Below are 16,429 nucleotides of genomic sequence, written 5' to 3' on the forward strand. Positions count from 1 at the left end.
AAGGCTCCATCCTCAGAACCCTTAGGGAAATACACACATTGGCCATGAAGACTGGCATATCACTCTGAACCCAAGGAAACAAATCAAAAAAAGGAGAGCAATCAGAGGTGGCCAGTTGGGACAGGGATGGTGGGGTCCCAGAGATGCAGCAACAAGCTCTTGCTTCAGGAAGCAGCAGTGGGCAGACAGCCCTTGGCTGGGGGTTTCATCAACGCTGCCTTTACTGCGGAGAGCCACTGGGTCCTTCAGGGCAGGCCACAGCCAATGACTAGTGAAGGCAAGGTATAAAGACCAGACAACTCCCACAAGCCATTTCAACCGCAGAGCCTCCTGTAGGCTCAGCCAGGCTAAGGTGAGCATAACAGATTAACCACTTGGCAACAAGAACTCTTCTAGAAAGTTCGATCTGGGATATCAGATAGAATATCACAGAGATGGAATGGTATGGCTCCCAGGACACCCTTCCCACAATGGTGCTGGCTGCTGGGTCTGCCAAACCAGCCCGTTCAAACTTCCCCAGATGTCTGTCGCCTCACCTATTCCTCATCTCAACCCTGCCCCATCCCTCTCAGTTGGGGAAGCAGAAGTATAAGGGCATTGTTTACTGAACAGCTCAGTGGAGTCCATTGTTCCCACTACAGAGTCAGTTAAACAAAGAGAAGACAGAGTAATAGTATCTGTGTCCAGACGGCAGCCAGCCCCAAGCCAGGAGGAGTTACATCTCCCTGCTAGACCCTGTTGGTGCTCCTAGGAAACCTTTCATCTTGTCCCCACGCTCCTCAGATGTACTCCATATAACTTTAGATCACAGGGAAGATGTCCTTTGGAGTAGGTGGGAATTGATTGGAAGGGAAAACATCCCCTCCAGATCAGAAGCCTGGGATTCTAGACATCCATCTTCAGCTGGGTGGAGGCCCCAAAGTAGCCACTCACTCACCCTTGCTCAGCATCTTCTTTTGTAAAAGAACCTGACACTGAAGCTGGAGATGTGACTCTACAGTTAAAGGTGCTTGCTTGCAAAGCCTTCTGACATGAGTTCGATTCTCCCCATGGACACAAAGTAGCACATGTGCATATTATCCCAACATGGCTTTAACAATGGAAGGCAGAGACTGGAGAACCCAAAGCTCATGACCAGCTAGACTAGTATTTGTTTGCGGCATCAAAAGATCCTGTCTCTGGCTAGAAAGATGGCTTAGCTGTTAAGCGCTTACCTGTGAAGCCTAAGGACCCTGGTTCGAGGCTCGATCCATCAGGACCCACGTTAGCCAGATGCACAAGGGGGTTCATGTGTCTGGAGTTCATTTGCAGTGGCTGGAGGCCCTGGCGAGCCCATTCTCTCTCAATCTCTCTCTCTCTCTCTCTTTTGCCTCTTTCTCTCTCTCTCTCTGTCACTGTCAAATAAATAAATAAAAATATTTTTTAAAAAAGATCCTGTCTCAAAGAAGTTGGAAGAAAGTCAGGCATGGTGGCTCATGCCTGTAATCCCAGTACTTGGGGGGCTGAGGTAGGAGGATTGCCATGAGTTCAAGACCAGCCAGAATGAGTTCTGGGTCAACCTGGGCTACAGTGAAATCCTACCTCAAAAGTAAATAAATAAATAGTGGGAGACCTCAAAAATAAATAGATAAATAGTGGAAGAAGAGTACAGACACCTTGCTGTCCTTTGACTTTCAACACACATACCATGGCACACACGTGTGCCTTACACAAATAAATTAATTAATACCCAAAAAACATAGCACTGTATGCCTTTCTTAGCAAGAATAAACTAAGAGGCAAGAAATCTAAAATTCCAATCCAAGTTGGCTAAAGTCACAAGGAAAGTTTGCATCTTAGGAAAGTCAGAGGTGACAGATAGCTCTAGGGATGGATCAGTGCTGAGACCCTAGTTTCTTTCTCTCACTTAGATCTGCCTGACTCATATCAGATTCAGTCTAGCTCCTGCCTGTTCATGAGAAATTTTTTTTGTGGCAATAGGATGCTATGGTTCTTTCTTTATTTTTAAGAATATTTTATTTATTTACTAGTGAGAGAGACAAAAAGAAGCAGAAAGAGAGAAAGAGCATGTATGGGCATGGTAGGGCCTCCTGCCACTGAACACAAACAAATGTGCCACTCTGTGCACCTGGCTTTACGTGGGTAGTGGGGAATCAATCACAGGCCATCAAGTTTTACAAGCAAGTGCTTTTAGCTGCTGAGCCATCTCACCAGCCCTATGGTTATTTATTCCCACCCAGCAGGAGGATAAAAGAAATCCTACCCTGGCATGACTTCAGTCCTTTCCTTCAATGTGACTGGGACCCCTTGCCCACCCTGGTCCTGTACTCACCATCAGGGGAGTGCTAGGTTCCAAATTTCTCAGCGTCTTGGAGATCTTCCTCAGATGATGTGGAAAATACCACTTAGGTCCATTTAAAAGGAGAGATAATGGGCCAGGCATGGTGACTCATACCCATAATCCCAACACTTGCCTACAAACCCCATTACTCAGGAGAGGTTGAGGTAGGAAGATTGCCGGGAGTTCGAGGCCGGCATGGTCTACAGAGTGAGTTCCAGATCAGTATGGTATAGAGTAAGACCCTACCTCAAGAGAGAAAACAACCAAAAATAAGAAGAGGAAGAGGAAGAGGAAGAGGAAGAGGAAGAGGAAGAGGAAGAGGAAGAGGAAGGAGAAGGAGAAGGAGAAGGAGAAGGAGAAGGAGAAGGAGAAGGAGAAGGAGAAGGAGAAGGAGAAGGAGAAGGAGAAGGAGAAGGAGAAGGAGAAGAAAAGAAAAAAGGGAGAATGGATGCCGGAAGGCCACTAACAGTGTAACCTCTTGTGTCTTTCCTGTTCTACAATGTAAAATTCTAAGCTTAGCAGACTTACCATTCAATACCCCTGGGAACTGGGTAGGAGGAAATTGGAAAAGCCATCTGCAGCTGCAAGTTATTATTAAGAATAAACCGAAGACAGCCAGATGAACATCAGGTCACAGTGGAAGACATGCCTTCCTTTCTGAGTCACTTGACTGTTCATTGCTAAGAATGTGACGGGAGGTATTCGTGGCTCCAACATGACAGGTCTAGGGCCATCACAGTTGTCTCAGTCCAGATTCAATCCCTGGCACCACATAAACCAGCTATGTTAGCACATGCCTATTAGCACTTGGGAAGCAGAGGAAAGAGGATCAGAAGTTCAAGATCAGGGCTGGAGAGATAGATGGCTTAGAAGTTAAGGCTCTTGCCTGCGAAGCCTACAAACTCATGTTTGACTCTCTAGGTCCCACATAAGCCAGACGCACAGTGACACAAGCTCACAATGTCACACATGGGCACAAGAGGGCGCTCGCATCTGGAGTTCAATTGCAGTGGTTGGAGGCCCTGGCACGCCAATTCTCTCTCTCACACACACACATTTTTTAAAAAGTGGGGGGGACTGGAGAGATGGCTTAGCAGTTAAGTGCTTGCCTGTGAAGCCTAAGGACCCCAGTTTGAGGCTCGATTCCTCAGGACCCACGTTAGCCAAATGCATAAGGGGGCACAAGCATCTGGGGTTCATTTCAGTGGCTGGAGGCTCTGGCGGGCCTATTCTCTCTCTATATATATATATATCTGTCTTTCTGTGTCTGTCGCTTTCAAATAGATAAATAAAAAATGAACAAAAAAAATTTTTAAGGCCACTCTATTGGGCTTGCTTCAGAGAAAAAAACTTTTAAAGAAACTCAAGGGCTGGAGAGATGGCTTAACAGTTAAAACGTTTGCCTGCAAAGCTAAAGTACCTCAGTTCAATTCCCCAGGACCCATGTAAGCCAGATGCACAAGGTGGCACATGAGTCTGGAGTTCATTTGCAGTGCCTGGAGGCCCTGGTGTGCCCATTCTCTCCCTCCCTCTGTCTCTCTCTCTGTCTCTGTCTCTCTCTCTCTCTCTGTCTGTCTCTGTCTCTCTCTCCCTCTCCCTATGTCTTTCTCTCTCTCAAATAAATAATAATCTAAAAAAAAAAAAAGAAATTCAAGACCATCCTTGGCTACATAGTAAGTTCAAAGCCAGCCTGTATTACATGAGACTCTGTCTCCCAAAAACATAAATAAATAAATAAATAAAATGGTAGGAAACACCATTCACCACATCTGGAACCACAGAAGCTGTCTGTGGCCATGAGGGAACTAGCAGAATGAGAAGGTCAAGGAAATCACAGAGACTGAAATGCCACTGAACTGCTGAACTACATTGCCGTGGGCTCTTGCCTGCGAAGCCTACAAACTCATGTTTGACTCTACAGACCTTGTCCCTGGGCTGGAGAGGAGGCTCTGTGGTTAACGGCACTTGTTTGAAAACCTTGTGCCCGGGTGTTAGCTTTAATTTAGTCTATTTTAATCTACTTGGGGTCACTTTCAGCCAATCTTCCCTACTGATAAATCTTGGTGTCAGATCTCATGTTCCCTGATCCTGTCACACCACAAATGAGCTGCCTCAACGGAACCCCAAGACAAACCCTGGCACACTCAAAGAGCTCACTCCTAGTGGAACTCAGGGTGACCAGTCTGGCCCCTGAATTAGGCTCAAGGGGTGTGACTGTGGGAAGCAAGTGGGTCATCCAACCAGCTTGACAAGTAGACACTGGAAATTAAGAGGAAACCAGAGCAACCTCTGCGATTGGCCAACAAGAGCTGAGTCTCAGCACAGGCTCCAAGGGCAAGACCACCACACACAAGGATGGGCAAGACAATGAAGTTCCCTGGTCAAATACTCACTGGGCCTGTGGCAGGAATTCTGCCTATCTCCCTGACACAGACATTCATGAAAGCGTAGGTTTCTGTCCCAGCCCATCACTAAGTAAACTGTTGTCCTAGACAATATGCTCACTTCTTTAGGACTCAGTTGCCTCACTCCGTAAGGAAGCTTAGTGACCCTTCCTAGTATCTCCCTGGGACTATTTTGAGTTGGAATAAGTGGACAGTAAGAGCCACGAGCATGCGCCAGACACTGGTCTCAGCTTTGCATTTTTATTCACATCCTGTAACACGGGCTGATCATTCTCCTAGCTTCACAGAAAAGAAGCTTGAAGCCTTGTAAAGCTAATGAACTTATCGGAGCTCACCAAGCAAGGGAAGGTGGGTGTGAGGTGAGGTCAGGCATGAGGATTGGAGGCTGTGCGCTGTATCGTGATGCTACACAAGAAAACAGCCCTTCCAATCCTCACCCCCCAAAAATGAGGTGCACCCATCGCCTCCAGTGACAGTGAGTCATTGCTCCTCGTGTGACTTGTCTGTCAAGGCGGGAGGCCAGCTGATGCTCCTGTCCAGCGACAAGCCTCTCAGAACCCGTACTTCACAGAGCAGGATACCCACAGGCTTTTCTGCCTTTTTTTTTTTTTTTTTTTTTTTTTTTTTTTGCCTCTGCCCATCTCTTCTCAGGAGCCAAGAAACATGGCACAGACTCTCAGCCACCCTCCCTGAAACCAAGGTTCACCTCGAGCTCTCCAGAATGTCCCCATCACCTCCTACATGACCTGCCCCATGTAGCCTCATCTTTCCTTGCAGCCATGAGCTCATGGAAACCAAGATGGAAGCGGGGTTCATTCTAATTAGGTTATGTTCTCAGAAGCTGAGAACTAACAACTGCACACCCCAGGCAAGCCGCCTTAAAGACATCCCCAGAGGTGTAGTGTTGCTTGAAAGAAGAAAAGTGCAAGGGACACCTGGGGCCATTTGACCTTCTGTCAAGGAAGTAGAGCAAAAACCACCTTTGTAAGGAATTGCTTGGTAGACACTAATGGAGTCCTCCCATCTTTCCATTCCTGGAATACCTGCTCTCCAGGTCCAATTCAACCCTGGGAACTTTCTGGACCCAGCAGGCTATCATGAACTGAATGGGCTTGTCATTATTCATCTCTGCCACAGCCAAAAGGAGAAGCAGCTCACAGCGAGACTTTCGCACACACATGCGCTAACTCAATAATAACAAACACTTCTTGACTCGGGGTGTTGCCAGACACAACCAGTCAAGAGAACGCAAACGTTCCTACAGGCATCTGACCGGGAGAGAGCAATGGTTTCCCCACCTCCCCAAAACCTCATGCAATTGGAAATGGTCCATATCTCTGGGCTCAGATTACCAGCCCTCATTTATCATCCTCCTCCTACATTCTTATATAAAGTAGTAGTACACACCGCCCCAGCCAATTAATCAATCTGTAATTAGGAACTGACATGAACATTTACCACCATCAGGCATAATTTATATGATTACAGATGATTAAATAAAATGTAATAGAGTGAACAGGCAATTTGCTAAGCACATCTAGACATAGCCTTATCACCCAGGGTTGCAGGCATGTGAGTCCAACACGGGTCAGGAGGCTGGTCCTAGGAGGGGCCCTTGGCATATCCTGAGGATGGGGGATGGCACAGGCTCTCCTTAGAATCTCAGTGAGGACAACAGAGGGGAGAAAAACCACAAGGATTTGGGGGAACATTAGTACCCCATCTCCTTCTGCATGAGGTCATCTAGATTAACAGAGCACCTCTGACTATAAAGAAGGAAAAAAAGGGTTGGAGAGATGGCTCAATGGCTAAGGCGCTTAAGCCGAATGATCCAGGTTCGATTCCCTAGTACCCACATAAAGCCAGATGCACAAAGTGGTGCATGTGTCGGGAGTTTGTTTACAATGGCTACAGACCTCAGCATGTTCATTCTCTCTGTCTCTCTGCTTGCAAATAAATAAACTTCTTTTTAAATAAAGAAGAGAACTAGATAGATGGCTTAGCAGTTAAGGCACTTCCCTGAGAAACCTAAGGACACATGTTTGGCTCTTCAGATCCCATGTAAGCCAGACATACAAAGGTGAGGCAAGAATAAGGCCACACATGCCCGCTAGGTGGCACAAGCATCTGGAGTTCAATTACAGTGGCTGAGGCCCTGGTGCAACAATTCTCTCTCTCTCATAAAAAAAAATGTAAAAATATAAAGAAAGAAGAAGAAAGATTACTGGGGCCAGGGTAATAGCTCAGCAGTTGAAGGTACTTTCTTGCAAAGCCTGTCAGTCCAGATACAATTCCCCACTACCCACATAAAGCCACATAAAGTGGCACATGTGTCTGCAGTTTGTAGCAGTGGGAGGCTTGGCACAGCCACATTCTCTCTCTTTCTGTCATAAATAATTTTTTTTTAAAAATTAAAGAGAATCTCACAAGTAAATTTGGAAAATAAAAAGATAAATTAAATGACTTGCCCTGGAGCAAAACTAGGCACAGTATTCTCATTAGAATTAATTGTGCCCACTGTTTGAGTGAAGGACCCCCACCACCCCACAGCCCAGCAGCATGGTTCTAGAAACCTCTCTAACGGTGAAGAAACACTTCTCAAAAGGCAAAACCAATGCCCAGCAGGAAATTCTCTCAGTCACAAAAGGTGTTCAATGGCATCAAGGGTCAAAATCTGCCTTGACCACATTTTTACCCCTTTCCTTAGGTTTTCTCCTTCCTTCCCCCATTCCAGAAATAAACTTCTTAAACTGAAATATTCCCTAAATTTGCCACTCCCCCATTCCAGAAATAAACTTAAAATTTGATGGGCTGGAGAGATGGCTTAGCGGTTAAGCGCTTGCCTGTGAAGCCTAAGGACCCCGGTTCGAGGCTCTGTTCCCCAGGTCCCACGTTAGCCAGATGCACAAGGGGGCGCACACATCTGGAGTTTTTTTGCAGAGGCTGGAAGCCCTGGCGATCCCATTCTCTCTCTCTCTCTCTCTCTCTCTCTCTCTCTGTCTTTCTCTCTGTGTCTGTCGCTCTCAAATAAATAAATAATAAAAAAAAAATTTTTTTTTAAATTTGCCATGGCCCAGTTACTGTGGCAAATCCCATCTTATTCAATTACCATCCACAATCCAGGACTCTCAGTTATATGTTATCCCGGGAGTAGAACCCTAAGACTGTGGACATTTATGTAACAGTGTTATCTCATGAAGTCCTCAAAACAGCGTAGAAAGGGCATGTACCATGACTCAGGGAGGAGAGTCGTATCAGGACCGTTCACCTGCTATTCCTTCCATCAAGAAATCCTAGCTCACCTGCCTGTCCTGATTTATCCACTGAAATTCACAGCCAGTTTTACCTCGCTCCCGAAGCCTGCCCTCTCTGATCCCACAGCCACCTATTCATATCTCCACCACAGGATTCAGAGCACTGTTTAGTAGTTACCTTTTCTGCGCTCTCCACACACACGTGAGTGCATTTATTTGCATGACCTGCCCACACGTGGCCAGGCACGTGGCAGTGGCTTAGGAACACAATAGAGGTGTTAAGATTTCCCCCAGCTCCTGCAGGTGGTCTGGTCTGCTTCTTTGTGCAGACTGCATAGCCGCTGCCCACAAGAAACGCAGCTCATGGAGGAAGCAACAAACTAACAAAGAAGTAAAAAGAGTGTTAGAGAACAGAGATAATAGATGCCTATCACAGAGCAGAACAGAGAATAAAAGCACATGCAGAAAGATTGAGTGACTAATAGGAAAAATTATAAATCAGGTGTGGCGGCGCACGCCTTTAATCCCAGCACTCGGGAGGCAGTGGTGGGAGGATCTCCATGAGTTCGAGGCCACCCTGAGACTACAGAGTGAATTCCAGGTCAGCCTGGACTAGAGTGAGACCCTACCTTGAAAAAAAAAAAAAAAAAGGAAAAATCATGAAACAGAACCTTTCCACACATCATGCACTGAAAATTAATTTTAAATGGATCATAAAATCAATATTAAAAACTAAAACAATCATTTCTGGAAGAAAGTCTTCATAATTTATGGTTGGGCAGCAGTTACTTACACAGGACACACACAAAAAAACTATATAACTATAAAAATGATGAGTTGACAGCATATGCCAGAACGTGCAATCCCAGGACTCCGAAGGCAGAAGCAGGAAGAACAGCAGCTTAAGGTCATCCTTGGCTACATAGGGAGAACATAACCATCCTGGGCTAGATGAGGCCTTATCAAAAGAACAAATGGGGGCAGGGGTGCTGGAGAGACGGCTTAGCGGTCAAGGCATTTGCCTGCAAAGCCAAAGGATCCCAGTTCAATTCTCCAGGACCCACATTAGCCAGATGCACAAGGGGGCGCATGCATCTGGAGTTCATTTGCAGTGGCTGGAGGCCCTGGTACACCCATTCTCTCCCTCTCTCTCTTTCTCTCAAATAAATAAGTAAATAAAATATATCAAAAAAAAATGATGAGTTGTGCAGGGCATGGTGATGCGCACCTTTAATCCCAGCACTCGGAAGGCAGAGGTAGGTGGATCACTGTGAGTCCGAGGTAAGCCTGAGACCACATAGTGGATTCCAAGACAGCTTAGGCCAGAGTGAGCAACTACTTTGAAACCACACCCCGCCCCACCCCCCCCCCCAAAAAAAGAAATGAACGTTATTAAAAGTTAGCCTATCATCTAGAAGAAGAATAGGCCAATCATACTCTAAAACAAAATGCTTATCAGACATATATCTGACAATGGCATCCAGGATATATGAGAAAATTTATAACTCAATAGGAAGACAAACAACTAGGACTGGGAAGATGGCTCAGAGGTTAAAGGCACTTGCTTGCAAGCCAGACACAAAGTGGCACAAGTGTCTGGTGTTTGTGTGCAGTGGCAAGAAGCCCTAATGCACATATACACACATGAAAATAATTTTTTTTTTGAGGTAGGGTCTCACTCTAGCACAGGCTGACCTGGAATTCACTATGGAGTCTCAGGGTGGCTTCGAACTCATGGAGCTCCTCCAATCTCTGCCTCCTTAGTGCTGGGATTAAAGGCATGTGCCACCATGCCCAGTTTCTTTTTATTTTCACTTTATTTGTGAGCAGAGAGAGACAGAGAAAATGGGCACACCAGGGCCTCTTGTCACTACAGGTGAACTGCAGATGTATGAAGCTTTATGCAAGTACTGGGGAATTGAATCTGTGCTGGCAGGCTTTGCAAGCAAGTATCTTTAACTGCTGAACCATCTCCCAAACACAAACAACCGAACCAAAATTAGGCAGTCAACTCAAATGCCTCATACTCTGTAACTCCACCTGAACAACATTCCAGGCAAGAAAAAAATTTAAGGGCAGGAGGTAGGAAAAACTGAATGACTGCAAAGCAGCACAAGGAAGCTACTTGTGGTGATACAAGTGACTATGTCTCAATTGCTGCACACACTCAGTATTGCCCAAACGAACATATTTTTCTATATATCAATTATATCGCGTTCAACCTGACATGCAAACAGGCAAAAGATTTGGGGCTGGAAAGATTGCTTAGTGGTTAAAGCACTTGCCTGCAAAGCCTAAGGACCCATGTTCAACTCTCCAGATCGCACATAAACCAGACGCACAGGTGATGAAAGCGCAAGGTCGCACGTGTACACAAGGTGGCGCACGCATCTAGAGTTTGATTGCAGTGGCTGGAGACCCTGGTGTGCCAATTCTCCCTCCCTCTCTCTCTCTCATAAAAAAAAGATTTTAATAGATTCTTCACAAAAGAAGGACTGGGAATATGGCTCAACATTTGCTTGCAAGCCCGCAGCCCTGAGTTCCATCCTCCTCAGCACACATGAAGGCACGTGTGTTTATAATCTCAATGCACTTAAGCTCACAAGCAGCTGCAGCAAAACAGACCCTATCTCAGAAGAAGATAGGAGAGGAGAAACACCCCCAATTTGCAAAGTTGTCCTCTGACCTATGTTTTGGTATGTGCTTGCGCACACACACACACACACACACACACACACTAACGATAACTTTTTTAAATTATTTATTTATTTATTTATTTATGAGAGAGGTGAGAGAATGGGCACACCAGTGCCTCCAGCCACTGCAAATGAACTCCAGACACATGCACCCCCTTGTGCATCTAGCTAATGTGGGTCCTGGGGAATCGAACTGGCTTCCTTAGGCTTTGCAGGCAAGTGCCTTAACGGCTAAGTTATCACTCCAGCCCAAATAATAATAACTTTCAAAACATTATACGCATAATTACATATTGGAAAAAATTCTCAACCTCATTTAATCATTAAGAAAATATAAGTTCGGCATGGAGAGATGGCTTAGCGGTTAAGCACTTGCCTGTGAAGCCTAAGGACCCCGTTTCAAGGCTCGATTTCCCAGGACCCACATAAGCCAGATGCACAAGGGGGCGCACGCATTTGGAGTTCGTTTGCAGTGGCTGGAGGCCCTGGCGTGCCCATTCTCTCTCTCTCTCTCTCTCTCTCTCTCTCTCTCTGCCTCTTTCTCTGTCTGTCTCTCAAATAAATAAATAAAAGTTATATATATATATATGTTATAATATATATATGTTAAAACCACAGTGTCATTCTGTCTTGCATCCAAGTACTATCCAAATACTAACCAGACCCAACCCTGCTTAGCTTCCAACATCAGAGGAGACTGGGTGCAATCAGGGTGGTCTGGATAGACATGTCATTCTGTTTCTAGAGACTGACAGCTCCAACTGTTAGCAACTAATGTTCTTATTCATTGTAGGTGACAGTGTAAGATGGCATCACCATTTTGGTAAGTAGTTTGATTATTTTTTTTTTTTTAACCTATCATATACCCCAGAAATTCCACTACCGGATATCCACTGGAGTTAATGAAAATATATTCTCACAAAAAGTGCACAATAATATGCACAGTAGTTTGATTCATAATACACTCAATATGATACATTAATCTCAGCATTATACTGAGGTAAGAAAGTAGCTTTAATTTAAAAATGAAAGTCTACAACAGACAAATGAATGGCGGGGGATAAATCAAATAACACGTGCCCTTGGTTGGGCTGGGTCTGGGATTACAGGATAGGGTGTGGTGTAAGGGCCCTTTCCGGGATAAGAGTGTTCATCTAATTCCTGAGGGTTTAGGATGTACCACTGTAGTATTAATAATAATAGTCACCAAGTGACAATGAAAGATTTGTATACTGGCTACATGTCAATTCATCGAGAGACATAAATGAACAGCACACATGCCGCTGTGGTTGGGTGTAAAGCATATGAAGTCTGCAACTTATGAACATCCTGGCAGAGAGAGCCAGAGGGCCAAGGCAGAGCTGCTGCCTGTAACCAGACACAGTTAGTGAAAAAGCAATAGGTAAGAATGTCACTACTGTGGCCACTCATAATCATATTCAGTGAGTATCTCTGTACTAAGCATTGTGCCAAATGGTGGGGACACCTTGAAAAACACGACAGACTCTATATCTCACATGGGGGAGAGAGTCAGTGACAGCCAAATGTGGTAAGTGTTGTGCTGGGGCATTCTAAGGACCTCACCACTACCAGAAGATGTCATTCACACACTGATGACTGAGATAAATGGGAGATCAGAATATGTAGGGTAGAGGGACCTCTGCTGTGCGAAGCCATGGAGGAGTAACTTCTTATAACACAGTGCCAGCAAGGATTCTTTACAAAACCCTGGAGAGGGCTGGAGAGATGGCTCAACAGTTAAGGCACTTGCCTGCAAAGCCTAAGGACCTGAGTTCGATTCCCCAGTATCAATGTAAACCCAGATGCACAAGGTGGTGCATGTGTCTGTAGTTTGTTTACAGTGGCTAGAGGCCCTGGTGTGTCCATTCTCTCTCTCTCTCATATATATATATATATATATATATATATATATATATATATATATATTATATATATATATATATATAACATATATATATAATAAAACCCTGGAAACAGAGAAAAATTGGCAGACATGTGTAAATTTCTATATTTTCAGAGGAAAAATAAAAGAAGTGAGATTGGAAGGGAAAGGTTGCTAGATAAGAGTTAGATTATAGAGGACTTTAAACACTATTAATTGTGAATGTATTACCAAGAAATAGAGTTCAGCTAAATGATTTTGAGCAGGTCAGTGACAGGATGGACCTGACACTGTGCTTGCATGTGAAGAATGGCTTCAAGGAGACACCTGGCAAGAAGAGTTAGGAAATTGGTGGAGTGAGGGAAAGATGAATGTTGCCTGGGCAACAACAGCAGCATTTGGGATCTTTCAAGGACTGTGTGGGAGGTAGAACCATGGATCGATTAGTCGGAGGTAGAGAACATCTATAATAAAAGGCAAGAAATTATGAAACAAACAAAAAGATGACAACACCTATAATTCAACACCAAAAGACCCCAGTTGAGAGACTAGAGAGATGAATCTATCTGTGGATAAAGTGCTTGCTATAGAGGTGGGGACCTTAGTTTAGATTCCCAGGACCCATTTAATGCTGTGGGCAAGGTGTGTATCTGTTCATGCCAGTGCTCAGCCAACAGACACAGGTGATCTCCGGGGCAAGCTGAGTGAGCTCTAGGCTCAAGTGAGAGGCCCCTGATCTCAACCTTGGGCCCCAACATGCTCACACATGTGCATGTGCACCCTCATACTCAGAAGCCCACCCCCCCCCCCCCACACACACACACAACCAATATAATTGCAAATTAAGCCAAGGGCTTGAATAGACACTTCGCAAAGAGATCCACCATGGTGAATAAGCCTGTGGCAAGCTGTCCCACATCCTTAGGCACTGTGCAGTGCAAGCTGCATCGGTCTGCTAGGAGCTGAGCCTGCTTAATACCTTGGTTCTGGGCCTTTGTTTAGGGAGCCAGCTACTCAGTCAAATAGAAACAGGTGGTCCTTGGGATCTACTGTGGTGTATGAGGAGGATGAAGGGTTATTCCACTCCTGTCCCCAGCATATTCTGTTCAGGACTGACTGGGGTTTCCCCTCTCTTGCCTCCCTGTGTATCTGTTTTCTCAGTTGACGCTCCAAACTTTCTAGTAGTTTATGAATGTCTAATAAATTTTTCTGTGTAAACCTTAGTTTATTTTCCTTAAAACTATATAAGGAACCAGGTATGGTAGCAATGTCTAGAATCCCAGCACTTGGGAGGTAGAGGCAAAATAATCAGGAGTTCAAGGCCAGCCTGAGCAACATAAAATCCTGTCACAAAAAATCTGCTATAGCTGGGTGTGGTGGCACATGCCTTTAATCCCAACACTCGGGAGGCAGAGGTAGGAAGATAAAAATGAGTTCAAGGCCATCCTGAAAATACAGTGAATTCCAGGTCAGACTGGGTTAGAGTGAGACCCTGCCTCAGAAGAAAAAATATCTGCTACGTAGGGCTGGAGAGATGGCTTAACGGTTAAGGCACTTGCCTATGAAGCCTAACGACCCAGGTTCAATTCCTCAGTACTCACACAAGCCAGATGCATACAGTGGCACATACGTCTGGAATTTGTTTGCAGTGGCTACAATCCCTGGTGTGCCCATTCTCTATCCCTCTCTCTCTCGTTCTCTCTGCATCTTTCTCTCTCTCTCTCTCCCTCCCTCTCTCTGTCATAAATAAATAAGTAAATAAATAAATAAAATATATTTTTTAATCTGCTAGGAAGTGGCTTAAAATGAGTGGGTTCCACACAAGGCTGGTTAAATTGAAATTGTTTTTGAACACTCACACTAGTCAGCTTTAGTGTGCTGAACAACCATGTTCTTTTTGAGCCATGCCTCACTCCTGTTGGGTCTGTTGGATGAGTCTACCATTGGCAATAGACAAGAGTGATGCACAGACACCAGCCAGGAGCTGCCAATCAATACACAGGTAAGTGCAGACAGAAAAACACCTCTGGCTTTTTCCAAGAAGGCTCCTGAGAAACATGAGAATGTCCCAGATAGAACTCATCCCTGCCTGTGTACTAGCAGTAGCCAGAAGAAAATTGAGGAGAACTGGAACAAAATCTGGCATTTATTTGGTGGGGCACACATCTTATTTAGGTATCCAACCCATACACATGGTTTTTTCCAAGATGCCTGCTGTTTTAACTACGATTCTTGGATGAATTTCTGCTTAACCCAACCCTAGAGAGAATAATTTCTATCCAATGCCAGATGAGTGTTACACAATTACCATTTCTCTCACTTGGCTCATAACCTCACAGCGGGAGGCATGAGTTGGCCATGACCTCACCCTTTGTATGAGGCAGTGACTCATGGGTAAGATGAGCTGGTCGATAAAGGTTAACGCTGTGGTTTGAATGTGCATGTGCCTCCAAAACTCATGCCAGAACTTAAACCCCAGAGGGACAGTGTGATGGAGTGTGGCCTTTTGGAAAGTGATTCCAAGTCCTGAGGGCTTAGCAAATTAATGCTCTCCTAAACGGATGTTGAAGAAAGTATCCGTGTGCACATCTACCTTCCGCATGTGAGGCTGTGGCCTTTGTTCCTTCTACCCTTGAAGGTGCAGCAACCAGAAGCCATCTTGGAAGCAGAGAACAGTTCCACATGGATGAATGTTGGTAGAGTCATGACTACTAACATTTCTGGTGAGGTCCTACATATGAAGGAAGGATGGGAACTGGACAGTGGAGAATTGACTATCCTTTAGTAACAAATTGACCAAGATATGGCTCACTTACACTCATGCCCTAAGGCTTTGCAGACAGCAGGATGTGGTGCATTGGGTCGCTAAGGCTGTCTTAAAAATGTAGCTGAGGGGCTGGAAAGATGGCTTAGCAGTTAAGCGCTTGCCTATGAAGCCTAAGGACCCCGGTTTGAGGCTCGGTTCCCCAGGTCCCACGTTAGCCAGATGCACAAGGGGGCGCACGCGTCTGGAGTTCGTTTGCAGAGGCTGGAAGCCCTGGCGCACCCATTCTCTCTCTCTCCCTCTATCTGTCTTTCTCTCTGTGTCTGTCGCTCTCAAATAAGTAAATAAATAAATAAATTTTTTAAAAAATGTAGCTGAGGGCTAAAGAGATGGCTCAGCGGTTAAGGCACTTGCCTGCAAAGCCTAACAACCCTGGTTCAATTCCCCAGTACCCCACATAAAGCCAGATGCACAAAGTGGCACATGTAAATGGAGTTCAGTTGCAACAGCTGGAGGCTCTGAAATGCCCAGTCTTTTTGTCTCTCCTCTCTCTACCTCTCTCTGCTTGCAAATAAATAGATATTTTTAAATATTTTTTTTAATGTAACACAGAACCGGGGCTGTACTTCAGTGGTAGAGAGCCTGCCTAGCATGTTCAAGGGCCTGGGTTCCATCTCCCCCAGCACTGGATAAATATAAATAAATAAAAATAAAAAACCACTAACTAAATAGCTCAAAGTGGCAGAAATTAAAATAGTTCTGAAGATTATGAGTTCAAAGACAGGGTGTCAGCATGTCTGGCCCCTTCTGGAAACTCTTACTCAATCTGTTTATGCCTATCTCCTAGCTGCTTGGAGCTGCGAAGAATCATGGATGTTCCTGGGCTCATAAACGTGTCACTCCACTGTTTACTTACGACAGCGTTCTTCCCATGCACATCTGTGTCTCTGTGTCCAAACTTCCCTACCCTAATGCAGTATGAAGTCACCTTCACCTTACATCTACAAAGCCTTCATTCCCAAAAACCAACCAAACAAACAAAAAAGACGAAGAGCCCAGGCTGGAG

The sequence above is a fragment of the Jaculus jaculus genome, chromosome 2 (assembly GCF_020740685.1).
Source record: "Jaculus jaculus isolate mJacJac1 chromosome 2, mJacJac1.mat.Y.cur, whole genome shotgun sequence".
Classification (NCBI taxonomy): Eukaryota; Metazoa; Chordata; class Mammalia; order Rodentia; family Dipodidae; genus Jaculus; species Jaculus jaculus.